We start from the raw sequence: 24326 nt of genomic DNA on the forward strand, positions 1-24326 counted from the left end.
GAATGTACACTTCTTAATAAATGTCAATTAGGACATCATTGAGACAGATTTCAGCAATGGTGAAAGCGGTGTACATGAATTTGGTGAGGACAATGGTGGCAGAGCGTGGAGAGAGGACCTTGTGTGACCGATTTCCAGACGAATTTATAGTAGAGTCTATAGACCAGCATTTGCACCACTTCGTGTTGGAGAGTCCACAATGCCTCGGTCAAATAGATCAAGACATAAACTCCTGTGACATGAAGTGGGAGGGTCCTGCTGTAGATGCCAAGGTCACATACATCAAGAATGCATGGCGAGGTTTCAAAGGTAAAGGAGCTGCCTCGACCTCCCTTCCATCAATGAACCCATGCCCCCAAGCAGAGCCACAAGCACCAATGCACCCACGCCCCCAGTCACATGCCGCATTGCACCCACCATCAGAAGCCACAAGCACCACTGCAGCCATGCCATGCATATGCACCAGTGCATCGACCACAGCTTGTCTTTCCCTGTACCCCTTTTCTCCAAGTTCTTCCATACCCACAAGCAGTTCCTCCACCCGGTCCACGTCTCCCACCACATGCATGCCCACATTTCGCCACATCTTTTGCTTCTCCATTTGTACCTCTTGCCTCACACATGCAGATGAGTTTCCATCTCCCGCATACTCACCTGCACCAAGAATTCACAGTCTATCTACACAAGTGGATAGATTTCCATCTCCTTCATTCTCGCCTTCATAAGCACCACCCGCATCAGATGGCTTGCATGATCGTGCACCAATGGCAAGACCCATGCGGCCCATACTGCTTAAGTGCGATGAGACATTCGATTCACACCTAGTGCGACTGTGGGCACATGCACACGTAGAATAGTCAACATGTGCAATCTTCTTGTGGCTCCATTTCATCCACACAAGATTTATGCATGTAAGGTGCTGAGGCTTTCTGTGCCCCACTGATGCATTGAAGGCCAGAGCCTTGGAAGAAGCCACGTGCTTGGGTGATGTCGTACATCTGGGCATCATCTAAGCTATAGGTCTAGTCCATGATGATAATCCAATGATACTATTTCTGTTCTGGAATGGAAATCATTTGGAAATATGGGTAACCTACCTCGGACATGACGGAAAGTGACCATCTCTGGTGTTTCACACAGATGATGTGGAAATTCCTGCTAGAGCTCCACGGGTTCATCAGCATGTATTTGATATTTTAAGTGCACTAGTTCGCACTATTCATTATATGCACCAACACAATGTCCTGCATAATTATTTGCATATGCAAAACGTTATGCTACCCTTCTCGAAGTCATCCAAGGAAGTGTATCTGGGCATTTGTGATTGGGGAATGATGACTCTGTGCACCATTAGGAAGCACTATCCAGCATTACCCAGTGACAACCCCAAATTGTGTGGAATTCCATTGCAAGATTTTGCCATGTTGCTCCAGAGTGCCTGTGCACCAATCCCCCACCTTTTGACGTTGCACAAGATGTGTATGCTATGTCTCATCACATCTTGAAGAACTTAGACATTTTTGCACCATCGACCAGTACTGGACCTGCAGAAGCTCTAATCAGGCATCTACAATGATTTGCGGTTCAAGAAAAGTCAGCACAACTGAAAACTACATGCAAGTATTGATGGCTCGTTATATAAAACTCACTATGGCGTTAGCATCTTATAGCACTGGTTGCACAAATAGCAATTTTCCAGTATCCTTCAACAATAAGTTGAGAGTATGAGTGCCACATGGCACCCATGTCCGAGTGGGATACTTTGCCATGACCATATCTCACCCACGGTCTTGTAATTCGATTCATTATATGATGTTACTAATGCAGTAACATTTTCACTGCCACCAACTTTACGAATTGCTCTTTCGTATATTTTTACAATACATGCTGAAGTTTTTTCTTTTAGAGACATATCAATACTCTCCAAATGTTCCCTTGGGAGTAATGCACATTACATTTATCAAGGGTCTGGCATGCTTGCTAGTCCATCCATCAAAAGCAAGAGTGCATCCATATGTAGGAATAAAATCCAATATCTTTTTTTTCAAGCAGTCTACCACAGTTTATTTGACTCTACCAAGATGATCTGTACGCATTTTATTATAATCCGGCAAAACAAATCCTGGTCTAGAACATAACTTCAAGGCATTATGAAACGTCTCATCTCTCATGACATTGAATGGTATACCATTTTTTACAAATGTTTCTATCCATCTTAAGTGCTCTTCATGCACTTGTTGTTGAAGAAAACCATCCTCCATAGAGGATTGTTCTCTCTTTTTTCTCTTCTTTACCTGACAGGCATTAGTCGCATCAAAATTGGTTCTTCTCCTTCAACCGTCTCATGAACCTCAGTGCTCACATCTTGTTGACTTGGACAATTCCTTATCAGGGTAGGATAAACCACTTTCTTCACTTTCTCTAAATGCGATTTGCATAATGGAAGAACATCAAGCAGAGTGCATGAACAAGCTTCAACATCACTCCTATTCTGAGAAAATGTTGCTTGATGCGAGTAGAACCACCTGTGTACTTGTGTCCACAATATTTACACTACACGAAAGAGACCGAGGCATGTACTTTTTGTATCTCCGTCACATATGACCAAATCTTGCCACGCACCATGCTTTTGAAGTTGCAAAAAAAACAAAATCCAAAAAGATTAAGTTGCGTATGCAATAGAAACATATTGCAATACAAATTTTGTCGAAAACAACACATACCCTTTAAAAAACACTTTCAAGAATGCAATGTATTAATTGTCATTCATTCACGTTCTATTGAAAGAATATGAAATATTCATTCAAAAGAAAGTGTAAGAATGAGTAATGAAAATTCAGAGACATGGATTCATTTTTATTGAAAGAATACACTCAAACTATAAATCATTCATTCACATTCTATTGAAAGAATATTAAATATTCATTCAGAAGAAAATGTAAGAATGAGTAATGAAAATTGGGAGACATGGATTCATTTCTAATGAAAGAACACTCAAATTGTAAATCATTCAGTCACATTCTATTGAAAAAATATTAGATATTCATTCAAAAGAAAGTGTAAGAATGAGTAAAATTTGAGAGACATGGATTCATTTCTATTGAAAGAATATACTCAAATTGAAAATCATTCATTCACATTCTATTGAAAGAATATTACATATTCATTCAAAAGAAAGTGGAAGAATGAGTAATAAAAATAGAGACATGGATTCATTTTTATTCAAAGAATATACTCAAATTGAAAATCATTCATTCACATTCTATTGAAAGAATATTTTCATTCAAAAGAAAGTGTAAGAATGAGACAAGTGTTCTAATAACTTTAAAACTTTAAATTCATACACCTTTAAAACTCTTTGTATTCTTTCACATTCTATTGAAAGAATATTAAATATTAATTCAAAGAAAGTGTGAGCATACAAACACAAAATAATATTTCTCACCAGAGATCTAAGGACTCAACAAGGAGATCCTAGAACTCCCACAAACAAATTTCATAGACACAAAAACAATCACATTTCTCACAAGAGATTTAAGGAAATCAACAAGGAGATTCTAGAACTCCCACAAACAAATTTTATCACAAGAGATCTAAGGGACTCAACAAGGAGATCCTAGAACTCCCACAAACCAAAAATTTCTCACAAGAGATCTAAGGAACTCAATAAGGAGATCTTAGAACTCCACAAACAAATTTCATAGACACAAAAACAAGCACATTTCTCACAAGAGATCTAAGGAACTCAACAAGGACATCCTAGAATTCCCACAAACAAATTTTCTCACAAGAGATCTAAGGAACTTAACAAGGAGATCCTAGAACTCCAAAACCACAAATCTCACAAGAGATCTCAGGAACTCAAAAAGAGATCCTAAAGCTCCCTCAAACAAAATCTATCTTATTTCAGACCTTCTAGATTGCTTTCACAACCTTGAAGGACCTTTCTTCTTCTTTCCTTGTTTGAGCTCTTATGCTCGACTAGGGAACCAAGCATGAGATAAGAGAATTTGGCAAATAGTGACCTTATATACAGAAACATAGCCACATATTCGTCCTAATACATATTTATTTGTATGAATAAGTTATTCGTACGAATAAAATCTATTCGTACGAATATAGAGGGATGACGTGTTGATTTATATAAAAAACGTGACATGTCACCGTCGCTTTTTTACTCGATTTTTTCTTTCATTTGAATCATTTGAGCGATTTTCCTGCATTTTTTGAATCATGAATTTGAATTTATCTACTTAGATTGTAGTCGATACAAATATCTAAATAAAAATGGCATATTTGTTTTTGTGTGGACTTTCATATTTGTGCTTTGTGTATTGTTCTTGCTACTCTACTGCTGCTTGTTGTAATGGGAATTTTTTATGTGTCAAAATGCTAGTTTTTCATGGTTCCACTTGGATATCTTTAGTGGTTCTGAAGATTGGTGTCCATCTGGTGTTTATCTTGGGAGAATACATGTGTATTCCCATTTCTAGTTTGAATTCCTATGTTTTTGTCATTGAAATTTATCCAAACAATCCTAGTAGACATGTGCGATGCGGAGTGCATGGTTGTGCCATTTATGTTGTATGCTACTTTTCTAGTATAAGCTAGCATTAACACTTTAGGGAGGTCCAAATTTATGTTTTGGTTATAGTGTCCAAGGAAACCTTGAATTATTAGAAGGAGAATGTATGTTTTTCTAGTTCCAGCTCCTCCAATTAGAAACAAATGTATCTTTTTCTTAGGCTTGAGTGTCTTTCATAGCATTATGTCATCAAATAGTAGTCTTTGTTCTTCATTGAGAGAATGCAATTGTTGAAAGTATCCTTCATTGGATACTAGTAATTTTTTTTTAGTGTGTATTAGGAATTTGTTTGAGTTGTTTTGTGTTGTTAAGTTGGGAATGTCTAAGCCAATGTCTTACTCATTTCCAAGGATGCTATCACTTTGGTTTTGCAGGCTACTTTCTTGGTGATTTTCTATGGTAAGGTTTTTTATATTCTCATGTGGTTGTATTAAATTGTCGTAATTGAAATTATATAGTTTCTTGTTTTTCTCTACTTCTGATTGATTATGAGAGTATGCCCTTTTTTCAAGAGCCATGTTTTCTTAGTTCTTCATTTTCATCTTGCTTATGTATAATGGTGTGTTAGAGTAACGCTACAGTCACTGAATGCAAATAATTGCATACGAGCTACTCTTTAACCCTTTTCTTTTTTTTTCCTACATTGTCCTTTGTAAAGTCCAAATTTGGATATTTCACTATACCCAAGCTTTGTAACTTCCTATGTATGACAAAAATTGGTAAAAATTATGTTAATGATGCTTTGTACTTAACATTGCTGGCTGCAAATAGTGCCACTTTGTCTGTGTATGCATCTTCAAAATCAGCATCTTTGTGCTACAAACACCATGGCACCATTTGACGAGTTGGGGAAGGAAGAGTACTATACAACTACCATCTTGGAAGCACTACCACGATGAGAGATTCCCTCTTTGTCTTCTTCCTCTTGAGTTTGTGAGTTAAGTACAAGAAATAATGCCAAATCACAAGACGTCCTTCTGAGATCATGAATGGATCCATCTTTGTCGAGAAAGACCTATAAAATGAAGAGTTTAAAAGAAGCAAAGATTTATTTATAGCTTAAAAGCATCCATTTTCTCCTTTAGAGAAACCATATTGCTACTTACTTTGTAAACTAAAGCTACAAAATATGGACTCCTAACACTATGAAAACTAGAGAAGAATTAAAGAAAATCAAGTGACAAAAAGAACAAGTCCCACAAGAAAGCAAAATATGATTTTATAATGTCACTTATTCTTTAAGAGCACTAGCATTCACAGTTGAACAATATCTAGCTATGACTTTGCCTATGAATGCCAAGAGCCCCAACCACAAGATGTTCATGTATACATGCTCTCTCTGTTATTCACATTTTGCACCCATTGCACAATCAACTTCCTTTTAAAAATCTGACAAGAAAACCAGATGTGCTACAAGATGGTATGACCTGGGAGAACAAACACATGCCAGATTTCAAAATCAACCAAAAAACTTCCGGTTCTCTAAATTAAAGAGTTAAACAATTGTGGTTAATAATACTCATATATGTTACCGTGTATAGAATCTTTTTGGCTATTCCTTCCCTTCAATATTGTCCATGATCACTAATATACATGTGGTTTGTACCAGGGGTGCACTATTAAGAAACCCTAGATGCAACGTGTGTTCAAGGCATATTTAAAAACCCCCTTATCTATAAATTTTGCTTGGATAAAAATACCCCTTTTTCTATACAAACTTATGTTTTTTTTTTCAAAATCCAATAAAAAGACCCCCATATGTAAATAGATATATGTAAATCTACCTAAAATTTTTGAATTAAAAAACCCCTCCACTTGAACCCACGTATACTTACATAGTACTACTAGGTGAATCCCCCAAGTTTGTACAATTGCATGTTATATGTTATTACTTGAGTAGAATGAAATTGGACAAACATGATGTATATACATAATCATAGATAAAACTTCAAAACTAACTCTAACATGCTTGATGTGCATGAAATTAGGTATGCAATTTTACTTAAATTAGGTTAAAGCTATACCTTCAAATCTAAATCATTACAGATTTTACAAGTGTCTTTACCTTCTTTCCTATTTGAGAAAGGTTTCATTCTTTCAATAGTGACCTTAACTTCTCAACTATATAGCTAGAGACAGGTCCACTTTCTACAAAGGAACCCAGAAGATAATATTAGCACTCTAGCCATTAAGTAGTTCCTTTCACAAAACATCTTTGTATACCTTTCCTACTATTGTTGGCTCCATTGCCCATGTTCACTCTCTTTGCCACAATTTTGTCTTCTACTACTTTTTCAACAGGTGTGTTTGAAAAAGCAACATTCATCAGATTCTTAAAACTTCAAGAGCAAAGAAAGAGCTGAAATCTATACTCGTCAGGTTACACCAGTATTAAACTTAGATCTAAAACACAATTCTAAAATTCATGCCTAGGCTCCTTAAAAACTCGTCAACACATTAAAAAAACTGTAGGAGAGGGCAATAGATTGAGTAGAAGAGAAATAGTTTGATACTATGTTACCCTATCCAAAAAAAGATTGGGATTAGATCAAGAAAGTTCACATTCTAAATGGCCACACATGGAAGGGTGAAGAGCTACCTAAAAATCATAATGTAAGAAATTCTAGCTCTAAAACTACCTTCTAGTTCAAGATCAGTAGATTACAATCTAACATCTAAAAAAAGGAAATATATATATAACCCTCAAAGAGGGAAAGAGTGCCCAGTTTCCAATTCTACAAGCCACTCAGAGCAAGACAATGTACGATTGAAAACCAAGAAACTTCTTCAAAATGCAATCCTTCGTTTCCTTTTGTTGAAGGTACTACCATGTATAATAGTTAAATCTAGGCTCTCTTGAAAACATGGTACTAATGCATTCTTCCTTGCCAGAAATAATCATTTATGAACACTTTTCATGCAAAAAATAAACTAGCTCACACTAAAGAGAGTGCATCAACTTTATAGATTTCAGTAGTTCATTCTCTTGCACCTTTCACTTAGTGTAATATGTATACATCACGTGTGTTCAAGGATTCTTTTATAAATCCCTATGTAACCTATTTTTAGTGTTTCCTTGCTTCCCTTCTGTAAAATTTCACAAAAATTTTAAATCCCATAATGTAAATAATTTTTTGTATTAAAGGAATTTTAAAAGTTCTTATGTGAGAGATACGTCTTTTGGTGTCACTTTGGAGGCAATATGAGAGACTAAAAATGAAACGTATTTACATGACATACATGATCCAAGAAGTTCTAGTCGCATGATACAGCACTATGGTGGATTCTCTTGATTGCACTAGATATGAATTTCTTGTCATACATCAAACTATCTCCACAAAATACCAATCTACCACATATTTCTTTGAGTAGTTTTTAAAAGAGCCACCTTAAGTATTTGCAGCTTTGTACAACAAATTGAGAGGTAAAATGACATGTTCTACTAGTTTTATATAGCAAACCAATGACACAACTTTATGGTGTGAGATTCTATATGAGCAGCGAGGTCTCATAGTATGGTGATCAAATTTGAGATCAGGCTTGCTACAAGGCATTCACATTACAATAGGTGCATGCCCTCCACAAGGTAGATACAAAGTGATTTAGAAAGTACCCTTCAAAATAGCCATCCAAAATACTTGTCAATGTCCTAGACGTTTGTAGGGGTAGCTTTACAAAAGGTAGATACAAAATGTGATTCTTGAAACAACCCATAAATTGGAGGTAGCTATATTAAATGTAGATACAAAATGAGTTTCTACAATGAGTCTACAACCCATCCATAGAATGCCATATCTTTGGTTCTTAGCTCTAAGGTAGCTTCTGCAACAATAATCCGTACATATTGGAAACATCATCCCACTATGTCATTTGCACAAAAAGCTCATCAAAATATGAGCCCATTCTTGTGTAAGCATCCACATCACTGCATACCACAAATCATGTTCCTACAATTAAAGTAATAGCATCAAGCATAAAAATTAGAAATGTGCCTTTAAAAATGGTTCCTTTTGCTTATACATAGTATGCTTAAACAAATGACACACCTTTTAAGTATCCTCAATGGTCCTTCACAAAGTCATTGAAAACCTTCCAATCATTTTCATCAAGTTCATACTTATTGTTGCAATCATATGTGAGGTTTGCAAGAGCAATGACACTTTCAATATTTGTCATTTCAAGGTCTATCAAATCTTTGATTTGCTTGCATGACCTTGTGATCTTCCCATTGGCATTCTCTTCTTGGAATTATATTGCACAGTCAGAACCACTGCTGAATAAATTCTCATTAGTCCCCAAATGAAAGTTTTCTTCCTGGGAGTAGTACTTACACTCCTTGTCGGACCCTTGTAAGCCTATCTTTTGACAATGTGGGATTGCCATTCAATTGACTTGCCAATGTGGACTTTAAAAGTAGCTTGTTCTCAACCTCTACAACTGTGCTCACTTCTTCTTTTTCATCCAAAATAGAATCCACTGCATGTCGTATCTCACTCATGGGGAGACATCATCCTATGACTCAGCTTCATTACCTATAGTAAGAGACTCTTCATCTGTCTTGCAAATCTAAGTTTGCATAGGTGTTAAAAAACCCATCAGATCAAGGCTCCAACCACCATTTCATGTGTTTTTTACCCTTTGGCTTCATATGTAGGCATTCAGAAATTTGTTGAGCACTATGTAATCCACTTTGCAAGGGATCAATTATCTTCTCATCAGTAGAAACACATGTATAGTCACCCAAATCAGCTTCTTGCATGCCCTCTTTGAGATTTAAGATGGATAAGGCTTATGCCTAATCTTTGATATAACAAAAGCTTATGTGTACATATTTGAATTTTGGAATATTAGTGGCTTGGCTAAGTGTATAAACTAAAGCTAGAAAAAAAAGCTTTATTTTACAGAAAGCCAGCTATTCTAGAAGGTGGATGGGCTTTTTGTAAAAGAGTGCATGAAGGAAAGCACAAAGGCTTTTGTATGATTTTTGCTTGGAAGCTTTTTGAGAAATATACATAAATACATAAAGGTGGAAGGAGAGCACCACTCCTATGGGGGGAGATTGTACCCATCACACTTGTTCTGTCCCTTCTGTTTGTGAGTTTTGAGAGTTTGTGCATATTTTCGAAGAGTGCTGCTGTGTTTTTCAAGGATTTGTAGGTTCCGTGAGCATTTCCCATCAGTGGTATTAGAGCGAGGGTTCATCGTCCATAGCACAAGAAGCACATGCACTCGCATCCTTGAACAAGAAACCGCAACATGCATGAGATTGCAGACACCACGTACAAGAGCACAACGAAGTTTGAAGCAGTAGAAACGAATAGCGCAGAACGGCCTGCAAGCAGGAAAACGTGTTGTGAGTTTTGAGAGTTTGTGCATGTTTTTGAAGAGTGCTGCTGTGTTTTTCAAGGATTTGTAGGTTTCATGAGCGTTTCTCATCATAGTGGTATCAGACCCAGGGTTTGTTGCCCATCGCATGAGAAGCACATGCACCCGCATCCTCAAACAAGAAACCACAGCACACATCAAATTGCAAACATTGCATACAAGAGCACAACGAAGTTTGAAGCAACAGAAATGAACATCGCAGAACGGCCCATGGGCAATGAACATCACAAAACGTGCGACGAAGAGAGAAAAAAAAACACAGCAAAAGAAGTCAATCGCACGTAGACAAGTCGAAGCATGTGAACACACACCTATGACAAAATATGAAGAGGGGAGAGGAGAAGAGTGGAGATGAGGAGAGAGGGCACAGCTAGAGAGCACACTACAAATGACTAACTGTACACTAGTTTTAGTTGAAAAAATAGAATATATACAAACCCATTTAGGGTTAGGGTTAGGGGATCTAACCATTTCCTTTATAGCACTCTATAAGGTTAGTGCTATGCACATATGATCACGTGATGGTGCTATGCACACATGATCACATGATGTTGAGCATGAACTCTCAACACCTTCCCTCAAGATCAACATCATGAAGTAGGCCTTCCCTGAAGATGATGATTCTGGGGAATCGAAGAAGGACTGAGCATTACATTCCATCACACCCCTTTAATGGGAATGTCCTTCCTCTGCGTCAAACTAAGAACTAATTGATGTTTCTCGAAAAGCTCTTTACCGAGTGGTTTGGTAAAGATGTCTGCAACATTCTCTTTGCTATCACAATGCTGTAGTGTGATGTCACCAAGTAATACTCTTTCTCTGATGAACTGCTCTTTGACATCAATGTGCTTTGTCCAAGAGTGATATACTGGATTTTTGGCCAATGCTTGAGCCGATTGATTATCACAGTATATTGTTGTTGGCTTTGACTCATGAAAGGAATCTGTTTATGACAATAGTCTTTTGAGCCATATAGCCTCACATGCACCTGTAGTGAGTGCTCTATATTCTGCTTCAGTCGAAGACAAAGAAACAGTTGGCTGTTTGTTTGACAACCATGATATAGCACCTTGATCAAGGAAAAATGCATATCCCTGTGTCTATCTCCTAGTCTCATGATTCCGACATAGTCACTGTCACAGTATCCATGCAACCATGGATGACTTTCTCTGTATTCTATCCCAAACTGTCTTGTACCTCTTATGTATCTCAAGACTCTTTTGGCTGCATTCCAATGAGACTGTTTTGGATTTGCCATAAACTGTGCTAGTGAGCTTATTGCATAACAAATATCTGGCCGTGTGATTGTCAGATATATAAGAGATCCGATGAGCTACCTATAGTATCTGTCATTGACTGTAGGCTTTTCTGAATCTTTAGTAAGTTTCAAACTCTGTTCCATGGGAGTGGCTGCAATCTTGCAATTTGCCATATGAAACTTCTTCAAAAGACTATCAACATACTTGAGTTGACTCATGAATGTGCTATCTGAATCTCTCCAGAACTCAATTCCAAGACAATAGTGCATAAGTCCAAGATCTTTCATGTCGAACTCTGTAGATAAGTCTTGTTTTAGTTTTCTGATGAAGCTATCCTTGCTTCCTATCATAATCAGATCATCTACATACAAAAGTGCAATAGTAATGTCTTCCCCTTGAACTTTGTAGTAGAGAGTATGATCTACATTGGATTTCATGTATCCCAGATCAGCAAAATACTTGTCAATTCTGCTGTACCAACTTCTGGGTGCTTGCTTTAAGCCGTAGAGATTTTTCTTGAGATGGCAAACCTTCTTCTCCTTTCTTGGTTCAACATAACTTGCTGGTTGTTGCATGTAGACTTCCTCATCTAGATAACCATTGAGAAATGCATGTACTCAAAAGTGTCGTGAAAATCTCTGTATGAATCAACTGCAAATACATTGACTATGCCAAGTGAAATCTCTGTACCATCGGTGAAGATAGAACTGCAGTATATAAAATTTGATATGTATTACAAGGCTTGTGGCAATGATGTCGAGAATAGCCAAGAGGCTTTACAAGGCTAAAATGATGTGCATGATGTCATGAGATAGCCGAATAGGCTTTACAATGGTGGCATGTGTGTGTGAAATCAAATGCTATCTACCCACTGAATCAATCTGCAATGCCTCTGAACTCTAAATTCTGCTCACTTAACTGATGAACGTAAGGTTTCAAGTAATGTAATGATAATAAACAATATGTGAGCGTTTGGACTGCTGACTCCGAGTAAGTACTAGTTGGGAATTTTGGGCATGGCTTAGATTGGCAACTTGGGGAAATTCAAAGCATCCCCTCTATGGTGATCTAGTCTACTCTGATCTAGATCTAAACCAACCGTCGATCGATGAAAGAACAGCAAATAATTCCTTTTCTTTTGTTCTTTTTAAGTGCTAGGTCAGATGCGTCGATGTAGAGGCAAATGTGCATGAAGGAAGTGGTTTTGTCGACGAGGCTAAAATGTGAGTGTAACTTGTGCCAAAATGTGTGCATGATGTGATGCGTAGAGCACAAAAAAATGAGCGACTTTCCTTTTTGGAGCACCCTCAAATTCTTCCTGGATCAAGAGATATGGCTTGATCTAGGTGGAGGGGCAAAAGGAGTGCAAATGGTGCTCAATGATGATGTGTCACTGTGAGTCACATGCAGTGATGATGTGGCACTATGCCTAGCAAGAGGTGTGCCAGTGGAGCCTGTGCTGAGGTGGCAGAAGTGGTCACATGAAGTGACTGTGAAGCATTGTGTGTGCCTACAGAGGTCAGTGCTGACTGGATAGCTGAGGTGGCACTGCTAAGGTGGCACAGATGATGACATCAGCAAGGTGATGTGGCTGATGACATGGCACTGATGATGTGGCCTGATGATGTGTCTTGATGATTTGGTAGTGGTGATGTGGCAGCATGATGTGGGCTAACACGTGGCTGTTGGTGACAGTTGGCAGATAAGATAAGATTGCCACGTGGCAAAACTCTGACCACTGACCAAACCAGGTTCTACTGACCTAACTCAGGCAAGACCTATCTGCCACGTGTCAGAATGCGAGGCACCAGAATCTTTCGAAGATTCTGACAAAATCTAGTGATTCCGTCATCATTTCCCTTGCAGTCCTGTGAGCTCTTAGAGATGGTGCCGTTGCGGCACAAGCTGCTGAGCCATCACGTTGCTGTGGCTTTGGAGCTCTGCTATGAGGTGATGGTTGGTGAGGCATCCGTTGGCGAAGCCTCAAGCGGTGTTGGTTGGGGAGAGTCGCGTTTCTTCACGGCTGCCCAACAATCAACGGACTCGTTGCAGATGGTGGAGCAAGAGCTTGGAGGCACTGTGTACTAGCGTCGCATTGATTGTGGTGTGAGCTAGAGCTCTAGTTATAGAGGCAAAGGAGCGGAGAGACTCTGTGGAGGCATTGGAGCAGTTGTATGTGAGATAGAGCTTGGAGCAATTGCGGCTCTCGTAGGTAGAGCCTAGAGTTGTGGAGCAAAAGCAGTGGGCTGGAGCTAGCTGGAAGGTCTAGTGCTATAAGCATTCATTCGTCAGTGTCGATGGATCCAATAGTGCGCCACTGAACGTGTTGGACCTGCCTGTGATGCTTGCTATTGGAGAGCCTTAGTTGCTTGTTGCAGAAGGAATAGAACGAGGCAAAGTCGAAGGGCTCATGTCCAAGGTAGCCATCTAGGAGCTCAGTTGACAACCCCTTGTCATAAGAGAGGCTAAGGTGCTGCTGTCGCGTGGCTATGTAGGTGGTCAGGACAGCTAGTAGAGGCTTGTGGAGCAGTGCAATGAAGTTGTAGAAGAGCCTTGGAAGCCTTGGCTCTTGGCAATGATGGAGTTGTTGTAGCTACTCAGTCGCCCTTGCTGCTTTGGAGTCTCTCTTTCTCTCTGAGATGGAGGCTCTTTCTTCTAATCTCTCAAAGTCCTCTATTCCTCATAGAAATTCTCACACTTTCTCTTAGCATGAATGGATTTTAATCTCTTTCTCTCATAGAAAGAAGAACTCTCTCTCTCTCTCAAGGACAGAATTCTTCAAGCAAGAAGAAGAGGAATCTCTCTCTCTCTCATAAGATTATTGTGGGCACAGAGCCAAATGTTGGCTCTCTCCTACTGCTTTCGTATGAAGAGCTGGGTATTCTATGTTTGCAAGGTTTCGGGGCTTTTTGTCACCTACAGATATATTGGGATTGTCGGTTGTAGTATATGTGTAGCTTAGGACCTCGAGTCATGTTCCAATGAGAGACTTAGGCTTAAGTGTGGTAAGCAAACAAAGTGCATGCATGTGTAAAAGGAACGTAAATCATCTTTCTTGAGGTAATGAAGGCTTTCGCCTTCATTGGGGGTTGTAGGGTTTAGGAGGAGTTTAAGGGTTAGAAGGAGGTTCCAGGGTTAGAAGGAGGTTCCAGGGTTCAGAAGGAGGTTCCAAGGTTCAGAAAGAGTTCCAGGGTTTAGAAGGAGGTTCCAGGGTTTAGAAGGAGTCTAGGGTTAGAAGGAGGATTCAAGGTTCAGAAGGAGGTTCCAGGGTTTAGAAGGAGGTTTCAGGGTTTAGAAGGAGGTTCCAAGGTCACGGTAGAGTACATGGTGGAGAACTCGTCTCCCTCGTAGATCATGGAGTTTTAAGGGTTGAGGAACAAAGGGTTTAGGGGAGCATATGAGTGGGAGAGGAAGAAGGTGTAAGAGCATGGGGAAAAGAAGAGAGAGGAGGGAGGAGGAGGAGGGAGGAGGAGGAGAGAGGAGGGAGGAGGAGGAGGAAGGAGGAGGAGAGAGGAGGAGGAGGAGGAGGGAGGAGGAGAGGGAGAGGGTGGGTTGCAAGGTTGGAGGAGAGGGGAGGAGGAGTTGCAAGGTTAGGACATGCTTTTGGACATGCAGTGCAAGGAAGCATGGAGACTTGAGACAAATGCTTGGAATACCAAAGTAGACTCAACACAATGCCCCAAAGAGTGTGGGCTTCATTCCATTATGGGGTATTTATACAAGTTGGAGAGCTTCTCTCTCTACACAAAGTTGTATCACAAAGTTGTAACACAAAATTGTAACACATTCTCTTTCTACATGTAGAAGCTGTAACACAAAGTTGTAACACAAAGTTGTATCACAAAGTTGTAACACAAAGTTGTAACACAAAGTTGTATCACAAAGTTGTAACACAAAGTTGTAAGACATTCTCTTTCTACATGTAGAAGTTGTAACACAAAGTTGTATCACAAAGTTGTAACACAAAGTTGTATCGCATTCTCTTTCTACATAAGTTCATGTTGGCACAGAGTCAACAATTATGAAGAACTCTCCCTATCTTTCTCACAAACACTTGAAGAAGATCACTCTCTCTCGCTTTCAATCAAAGAACTCTCATAGTGGAGTTGAATGGATGGAAATCTTTCCAATGAATGGAAATTTTCTACAGAAGTGAACTCTCACAAGAACACTCGAGAACTCTCAGTCTCACAATCTCTCTCATACTCTCAAGAATCACAATGCCTCACAGCAGAAGGCAAGGGAGCTCTGATACCATGACAAAATATGAAGAGGGGAGAGGAGAAGAGTGGAGATGAGGAGAGAGGGCACAGCTAGAGAGCACACCACAAATGACTAACTGTACACTAGATTTAGTTGAAAAAATAGAATATATACAAACCCATTTAGGGTTAGGGTTAGGGGATCTAACCCTTTCCTTTATAGCACTCTATAAGGTTAGTGCTATGCACAAATGATCACGTGATGGTGCTATGCACACATGATCACATGATGTTGAGCGTGAACTCTTAACAACCTGTGCCTTAGCTCCTCCAAGCGTACGACCAAGGCATAGTCCTTGGCATACCTAGCACTAAAGGCACCATTGGCTACATGCGAGGAAGCCTTGGGAGATTGCTCTTAAAACTTCCTGGGAGGTCCCCCATCCCAGTACTATTCTAGCTCAGGTCCCCTTAACAATTGGTGACCATCCACTAGATCAAGTCACTTTGTTGCTCTATTCTTTGAAGTTCCTAGTCATAAGGATATCCTTCAAGGCAAAAGTGGTAAACAAGGGAGCAACCCAATGGATTTTGGAAGAGGAGAATCTTAAAAGCAAGTGTTCACAAGAGCAGGAGGCAGTCTACAAGTGCTATCGGACATGAGCTTTGCTTTGTACCTTGCAACGTGGATTCACTTGTTGGAATCGTGTGAATTTGAGAGCCCACAGAGATACTATTCAGAAAATAGCTGCTTTCAAAGCTTGGAAACCGAATTGAGAAAAGTCTTGTGTGTATTTCCTTTCATAGTGATTTCTTCTTTGCACCATGCACATACTTAACTATGTCTGGAAGGTGTATTCCATTAGAGATAGGTTATCCTGAAGATCTACATCATGATGAGGATGTGGAAAATGATCACCATCAGTCAAGAAGAAGTTCAACACCGATGACACTTACTGAGGAAGAATGGTGAGAATGCTATCAGCATGAGAAGCAATAACATCAAGAGATTGAAGATGCTCTATGCCAAGTGATGACAACTTGGAAGCCACCTATATCGATTGAGGACGAGGAACCTATGCATGCATCAAATTCAGTGGATGCATGGAGACATCATGCACAGGACCTTGAGCAGGAACTTGAGTACATGCGCAACATGTGCGACACGCATAAAGCCAACGAAGAATGCACAAATCGAGTGTTAAAAGAGATGATTGAAGTCACAAAGAAGCGTATGAAGGATAGAGATGATGAAAAAAGTGAAAGCAGCAAATCATCAGACACCAATGATAGTGAGTGTGGAAGAAGCAAGATGAGACATCAAAGGAAGAAGAAGTGACATGTGAAGACTTCACTATGATGACATCATGACACTACTCGTTCACATGAGTCTAGTGAGGATGAAGACAACGTGGGAAAGGCCATCTTGAAAGCACTCAAGATTCGTGATAAGAAGAAGTCTGGTAAGATTAATCGTAAAACTTTTTCTTTTCCAAAGTATGATGGTAAAAGAGATGGACAAGCTTTACTTGCGTGGATTAGTTCTTTCAATCAATACTTTTAGGGAGAACGGTACGAAGAGATCGAGAAGGTAAAACTTGATGCGAGTCACATGACAAGTAGTGCACAATTATGGTGGAGTGTCAAAAGCACTCATGTTCCAAAGACATGGGAAGCATTCAAAGATAAAATCAAGAAGCGCTTCCTACCTACACAGTTTGAAGAGGATACTCGTAGGCAATGGCAAAGATTGAGGTAGTTGGATAATGAGAGTGTGGACCCATACACCGAGAAATATCTTTCCTCTCTACTTAAATTGCAAACCATTGAGAAAGTGTCTCGAAAAGAGCAATTTCGTACATTTGTTGAGGGTTTACACCCTACTATTCGTGCTGATGTACGTATGCTTCGACCATCTATAGCTTCTGATGGTATGGATCTGGCATTAGAGTCAAAAAGAAAGTAGGGAAGAAGCTTTGCTACTCGCACCCCTCAAGCAAAGAAGCATACTTCATACTTCAAGCAGGAGGGTGTAAGAGGTAAAGTTGGTAGATATGATGGTAAGTCTAATTGGAAACCTACTAAGTCACGTATTAATTGAAGAACCAAAGAACTTGTCACATGTTACAAATGCAAAGAGAAGGGACACTAATCTTATGAATGTCCAAAGAATCCACTTGCTACACACAAGACAGGTACCCAAACAAAGAATGCTACCAACAACGGAGGCAATGGAGGGAGAACCAATGGACATACCAACGGTAATAGTCAGTGCAACAACTCCACATGGATCAACTACATTGATGATGGATCCCATGATAAATCTTTCAAGCAAGAGGGTGAGGATGAGGACAATGACACTGAAGATGCCGACTACACCATTGGGTATGTGACAATGTAGGCCAAGAGGGAAGATTCTTGTTGCATTCTAGAGCCATAGTCTCAGTGCCTTGATTCATAGTAATGGTGCGTTCAAGATAAATAGGTTTGGCATTATGATCGATGCGCCAGGGCATCCCTAGAATGAGATCTTGCTCACGCAAAGGAGCAACTAAGAAATCATGACTCTCAACTAATGGCCCTAAAGTCACCTCAAGATCCTTAACCATTTGCAAACAATTATAATTCGATCCTTGAAAAGGTGATTTGACTTTATATTTTGTTTTGATGGTTGTGAGGCCTAACTTTTCAACTAAACATTGCGAAATGAAATCATGGGTGCTTCCATCATCAAATAAGACACTGTTCTTTTTCATGCAATAGTGCAGTCATATGTAACAAAGAAGTACGAGAATAACTAAAAGAGCTTTGTGTAAACATGAGAAGACATATTTGGTTATGGTCAATAAGATTGAGGTTAGTCATGAGACTAAGAAAACTAAGCAAGGGCCTTTGGATCCTTTTCTAGCTACCTATGACGACTGCTTTATGGAAGACTTACCCCCTGGCCTACCTCAATCTAGATAAGATTGACCTTATTCCAGGTAGCACACCACCATCTAAATCACCATATAGGCACAATCCTATTGAGCAGTAAGAGATTCAATCCCAAATAGAATATCTTTTGGCTAGAGGCCTAATTTGACCTAGTATCTCACCATTTGGGACACCCATTCTTCTTGTCAAGAAGAAAAATGGAACTTTTTGAATGTGCATCGATTATCGTGCCTTAAATGAAATCACAGCGAAAAATCGATACCCCATTCCGAGAGTTGATGATCTACTCAATAAGTTGAAAGGATCCACAATCTTTAGCAAGATCGATTTTAAGTCAAGATATCATCAAGTGAGAGTGATCGAGCCCGATATTTTCAAGACTACTTTTAGAACCCAAACTGGTCACTATGAATTTCTTGTTATGCCTTTTGGATTGACCAATGCACCTACCACATTTACTTGGATGATGAATCATATCTTCCTACCCTATCAAGACTTTGTGGTAGTTTTCTTTGATAATATCATGATTTATAGCAAGAGTTGAGTGGAACATGAGAAACACTTGGATCTTGTTTTCTCTCTCTTACATGAGAACCAACTGTATGCCAACCCAGAGAAAAGTTATTTTTTTGAGCCCGAAATTGAATATCTTGGACACATTGTTTCAGTTGAAGGCATTCGAGTAGATCCCAAGAAGGTAGAAGTGATAGTAAACTAGCCACAGCCTAAAGATATCCATGAGTTACGATCTTTTCTAGGTCTATGTAGTTTCTATCAGAGATTTGTTAGAAATTTTGCACACAAGGCACATCCATTGACTGAACTACTACGTAAGACTCGTGCTTTCTCTTGGGGTGAGCAACACACTTTAGATCTTCAACGACTTAAGGGTGCAATGACGCACACACTAGTTTTGGCCATGCCGTACTTTACAAGACCCTTCTTTGTCATGGTTACTGATGCTAGTGGATAGGGTTTTGGGGCTGTGCTCATGCAAGATAACCATCCAATTGCATTCGAGTCACGTAAATTAAACCAGCAGAGCTAAACTATTCCATGTATGATAAAGAATTAGCTACTGTGGTGCATGCCCTTAAACTCTGGAAACACTTCTTATGGGTTCTGAGTTACTCATTAAGACTGATCACTAGAGTCTTAGACATCTCCTTACTTAGCCGGTGATCTTGGATCGGCACATTAAATGGGTTGCCTTTATTGACAGCTTTAAACCGATGATCCAATATCAACCACGCAAAGACAATGTAGCTGCCGATGCACTGAGCCATTGACCTAGCATAAATAATATCTCAGCCATCGAGGGAGACCCTTTCGATCCTATGAAGGTGGACTATCCTACTGATTGAGACTTTTCAGAAATTTGGCATAAGACTAAGCAAGCTAATAGCACCCCTATGGCCTCATCTTCCATTCATAATGACTATCTATTCTACCAAAAGCATTTGTCTGTCACTGCACCATTCCGACACTTGGTACTAGAAGAGGTACATCAGCCACCCTACATGGGACATATAGGCATCGCTGCTACATATCAAACCGTAATTCAAGATTTTTTCTGGCCTAAGCTAAAGTTGATGTTGCAACTTTTGTTGCACAATGTCTTATTTGTCAAAAAGTCAAGAGCTATAAGGGCAAATATCAAGGTTTACTTATGCCTTTACCAATTCCTGAGGGCCCATGGGAGTAGATTTCTATGGACTTTATTACTAGATTTGCTACAACTAGCTCAGGTTTTGATATGATTTGGACTATCATTGATAGATTTAGCAAGTAGGCTTACTTTATTCCTTGTAAGAAGAGCTTGACCGCAATTTAGGTTGCTCATTTGTTCATCAAGCACATCTTTATACACCATGGCCTTCCAAAAGTAATCGTGTCAAACCGGGATAGTAAATTTTGTAGTAACTTCTGGACCACACTCTTTGACAATCTTGGTAGGAAGTTAGATTTTTCCACTACTTTTCATCCCGAGTCTAATGGCCAAACCGAGGTCACACAAAATACTGTTTGTGACATGTTACATGCTTACGTGTTTGGTTAGCCAGGCAAATGGGACAAATTTATACACATATTACAATTTTCCTACAACAACACTAAGCACTCTGCTACAGGCAAATCTCCATTCCAAATTGTCTATGGAAAGACCATTCCTACTCCATTGACCCACCACCTTAAGCACCAAGTAGAGGCTGCTGATCGATTTGCTGAAGATTTCTCTAGCATTTTGTCTACTATCAAAAAGAATATCGAGCATGCTCAAGCTGTGTATACTGCACATGCAAACAAGGGTAGAAAGAAAGTTGTATTTACTGAAGGTGACCTAGTCATGCTACGTATTAAGAAGCACAAACTTAAGAGTATTGAGACACACCTTGTAGTTAAGTTTGCCCCTAAATCCTATGGTCCCTTTAAAGTTTTGGAGCACATTAATGACAATGCCTATCGGCTCAAATTACCACCCAATTGAAAACTCATAATTCTTTTCATGTGCACCTCTTGAAACCTTTCCATGGAAACCCACCACTTTGACCTATTTTAGACGATGCACCATTACTGCAAGGAGAGACCCAGCTCTTAGAGCCAAACCAGATCATTGGTCGACAAATCACTCAAACAAGGCATGGAAACTTGTATCCTACGTATCTTCTTACATTTAAGAACCACCTCATTGAGGATGCTAAGTGGATGCCCAAGCGATATTTTTCCCAGTACCCTGATTTATTGACTACTTTTTTGTCGCACAATTGAGGGGAATTACGATTTCAAGCAAGAGGGATGTTATGAGAATTGGAATTATCCCATTAATTTAATCCTTCAGTATTTAGTTTAGTGAGATCTAGCATTTTTGTCACGCAGTTGATGCATGCATGCTATTGTTCCATAGTGATGCATGTGTGCTCCTAGATGGTTGGATATACGGCTGCGGGCTGTATGAGTGTGTAGCATTGTGTGCACCACTTACGCAATGATGGTATGTGTAGCATGTGTACACCACCCATATGATTTTATTCATGTGTAGCATCAGGTGCACCATGAGATGGTATGTGTCGCATGTGTGCACCATTCATCTGTGATTTATTGATTTTGTGTTGCTATAATACTGAAAGGTTGATTGATTGTGGAGATTAATTCCAAGTTTATCTTATGCTTGAAACATTTCATTACTATTGATCATGTGAATCCAGGGAAAGAGTAATTGATCGGGCAATGGCATCTGGCAAGAATGATCTGCTATATTTTGGGCACGTAGGCGCAACTCCAGTGATGCGGGGATGAATAAGGCTTATGCCTAATCTTTGATATTACAAAAGCTTATGTATATATTTGAATTTTGGAATATTAATGGCTTGGCTAAGTGTACAAACTAAAGTTAGAAAAAAAAGCTTTATTTTTAGAAAAAGCCAGCTATTCTAGAAGGTGGATGGGCTTTTTGTAAAAGGGTGCATGGAGGAAAGCACAGAGGCTTTTGTATGATTTTTGCTTAGAAGCTTTTTGAGAAATATATATAAATACATAGGAGGTGGAAGGAGAGCACCACTCCTATGGGGGGAGATTGTACCCAGCACGCTTGTTCTATCTCTTCTATTTGTGAGTTTTGAGAGTTTGTGCGTATTTTCGAAGAGTGTTGCTATGTTTTTCAAGGATTTGTAGGTTCTATGAGCATTTCTCGTCACATTTCTATCCAACCCATTGTTTGCAAGTTCCCCCATGCACCATTGCACTTGTCTTCAAATCCTTTGAGCTACAGCCCAATTTTGACAATCATCCTGCCTAATATCTCCTTCTCTAAGCATATGTTTGTCAATAGAGAAGGAATCATACACAATGATAACATGGTTTAGGGTGATCCACACATCACCAAGAGCCAATTGATGCTTTGGTTTATCGAGAAGATTGACCAACTTCTTCCATTGTGTACAAAATCTTAATCATGCAGTCCTGACACATCTCCGTTTGATATTTTCACTAAAAGAGGCCATTCATCCTATCCAATTCTGTATCTAATGCCTTGCACATGAACATAATCAGCAAGCATTAATTTTCTTCGATGGCTACCTCCATCTGATGCATGTCCAATAATTGGCCCCACTTTAGAATTTAGCTTTTCATCCCATAAACTCAAAATTTCAGCCCCTTCCCTCAAACAAAACATGCATCAAAGCGATTGCAAGTACAATGGGCTACCACCACCAACCATGAAAGCACTTCATGTAGTGGGTTTGGAATAAAAACTCTTCCATAACCACCGATGACACGAGTCTCAAATGCATCAACAATCACATCATAACCTTCTTTCCCTTCTCCAACTTTGATTATGCAAGAAGTGATGCACTCATGGTCCTTTGACTTATATCCATGAAATCCAACAAGCATGTCATGTTGGGGTAAAGGGTAGTGTGCCCACCCACTTGTACAGTGCCCATGTATACTCATATATATATGATAGAGGAATAAGCTGGAGTAGCTTTTGCTCCACCATATACGGTGTCTCTTATCCCTTCCTGAGTGCTCCTCTCTTCCCCCTCAACTGGTATCAGAGCCCATGGCGTTCGATCTACGAGGAGCTCGGTGAGAGGAGAACTCCTAAACTGTGAATATTTTGTAGCTTTTGACAGAATCAACAAGACTTCATCTACTTCATCAATGACATTGGAGCCCTTTGAGCTTGGCAATGGAGCTGTCGGGAGGCTGATGGCCACCGAGCACGGGCATGGAAGGAGCTATTTGTTGGCGATGAGTGTGCTGCTAGCGATAGCCATGAGGTCAGCTGTGAGTCCCATTTGGAGAGGCTGTGGACCTTGTTGAAGAGAGCTGTGGGGCATTGAAGGTGATTAAGGCGAGCTAAAGAGTAGTCGTTGAAGTGCCGTGGAGCGAGAGCTTTACATGCTGGTCATTTGATGTGGCTGAAGCATGCTCCCATTGGTGTTTGTAGCCCATGGTTGTGGGTGAGCATTGAGGCTACTGGCTAGTGAGCAGTCCATGGCATTGAGATTTGTGAGAGTTGGCCGGTTGTGACTGCTAGCCAGTTGTCATTCAGCGCGGTGGCTCGATGGGTTGGCTCATTGGAGCTTTTTATTTGTGAAGCTTGAGTCACTGAGGGTCGTGAGGCCTCTATTACAGGGCGCTTTGTAGTAGGCTGGTAGAGCAGAGTTGCTATTTAGCCTTTGTGATTCGATGGGACGATGGAGAGGCTTATGGAGCCATTTGGTCGTCCTCACTAGCTTTGAGTAGCCGCCACTAAAATGTGGGCTGACAATGGTTGTTGGAGAAGATGAGTTGTTGGGGAGCCTGTGGATTGCATGTTTGATGCAGTTGTATGCTTGGGAGATAGCCGGTGTTGCATTTGAGGTCTTGGAGCTAAGCATTGGCTGATTTTGGTCTCTTTGCAGGAGGACATTTTGCAGAAGTACGCCTTGTGGACATTGTGTGGGATATGTGCTTATGCACTATGCAGCTTCTTTCGGTTGCAATTGAGCTTTGTTAGCTCGTGTTTTTTCCCATGCATTTGGGTCCTATTGGACATAATTTGGTTGCATCTTGTCCGTGCTAGGCATTAGACAACGTCAGTTTCTTTCAGTTGGTCTTGGCTTGACTCGGGGATAGGTGTAGGTCTCCCCGAGTGACAGTAGGCTAACAGAGACTTAGGTTAGGAGTTCTCTTGTCAGAGGCCATTGCAGATACTTTTGTCGACTGAGGACACATGCTTTGAGGTCATTTTGACAGTGATTCAATGGACATTTTGACGGTTTTACACCTACATGTATGGTGGTGTTTATGTAAGTTCATTGAACAGTTGAGGAGGATGTATTGTTAGTGATTTGCCATTGTTTGGAGCACATTTCGGGGCTGTTTTGCTAGTGCTTTTGGGCTATTTTATTGTTGATCTGTAAGCATTCTCGGGGCTGATTTGGTTGGGCATTGTACTTGCCATTTTGCTGG

The 24326-nt window shown here is 39.9% G+C and overlaps 1 pseudogene; it reads right to left on the bottom strand.

Annotated features, from left to right (window-relative positions):
- LOC147902064 (uncharacterized) overlaps window positions 1–22760 on the bottom strand; it is a 72879-nt pseudogene extending 50119 nt beyond the window's left edge.
- Between the last annotated feature and the right edge of the window lie 1566 nt (window positions 22761–24326).

Source organism: Dipteris shenzhenensis, chromosome 5 (assembly GCF_047967505.1).
Source record: "Dipteris shenzhenensis isolate YYH24624 ecotype China chromosome 5, Dip_SZ_1.0, whole genome shotgun sequence".
Classification (NCBI taxonomy): Eukaryota; Viridiplantae; Streptophyta; class Polypodiopsida; order Gleicheniales; family Dipteridaceae; genus Dipteris; species Dipteris shenzhenensis.